Consider the following 954-nt stretch of genomic DNA (forward strand, 5'->3'; position numbering starts at 1 on the left):
CTGTTCCTCGCCCCGTGGCCACGGGGGCTATTTCTGGGTGTGGCAGGTACAGACGATGCGGCAGCTGTCACTCCGCCCCCTCGCAACGCGTAGGCCACCCAGCCGGGCCGGGGCCTCCAGGCCATGCATGGTTCCAGGCTGGACCTTCGGAGGCCACATCCCTGCAGTCCGTCCCAGGCTGACTCGCGTCCCTCCCTCAGCCTCCCTGGAGTGACGAGGCATGAAGAGCCCTCCTGCAGGCCCTGTGACAGTGACGCGCATAATGAGATGTGGAACCGCACACGCTCTTGGCCAGGGCGGTCCACTGAGCAGAGACCCTGCAAAGTGAAGACAAGACGGCGCGGCCACAGGGCCTGGCCACCCACACACCCAGGCTCCGTCGAGCTGTCTCCCAGACCCCGGGGCCTCCGCCCTCAGACACGCCCGTGGCCTCTGAGTGCACACCGCAGGGCCTGGGGCTGCTGGCTGATCCTGGTGCTCTCCGCCCAGCTCGGCTCCCAGGACCGGAGCTCAGACTTGGGGCCGAGGCGGGGTGGCTGTGTCACAAGGACTCAAGAGGCTGAGTGCAGCGGCCGTCCCCCGGGCCTGACCTGGCCCCGGCTGCACCCTCCTGCCTGCACCTTCCCACCTTGAGTGGGAGCTGAACAACTGTGGACATCTTTTTTAACATGTGTACTGATTTATTTATTTTCGACATTTTATGGCAATGATTGCATGGAAACGTGAGGATATAGCGTGCCTTCTCCTTTGAAATGTGTCTACCTTCACTCACTGCACGTCTTACGGTGTACAGAGACCCTCCATCTGAGACACTGTGTATCGTACCGCAGCAGTCAAGGGGACCGCCAGGCTGTCAGCGCTTCAACGCTGTGTATGCAGGAGTCTCAGGGCAGGGCAGGTCCAGACCAGGAGCGTCACCGCCCTCCCCCCCGTTTCCAGCCACTCCCTGGGAGC

The sequence above is a fragment of the Tupaia chinensis genome, unplaced genomic scaffold (genome assembly GCF_000334495.1).
Source record: "Tupaia chinensis unplaced genomic scaffold, TupChi_1.0 Scaffold000355_1, whole genome shotgun sequence".
NCBI classification, from domain to species: Eukaryota; Metazoa; Chordata; class Mammalia; order Scandentia; family Tupaiidae; genus Tupaia; species Tupaia belangeri.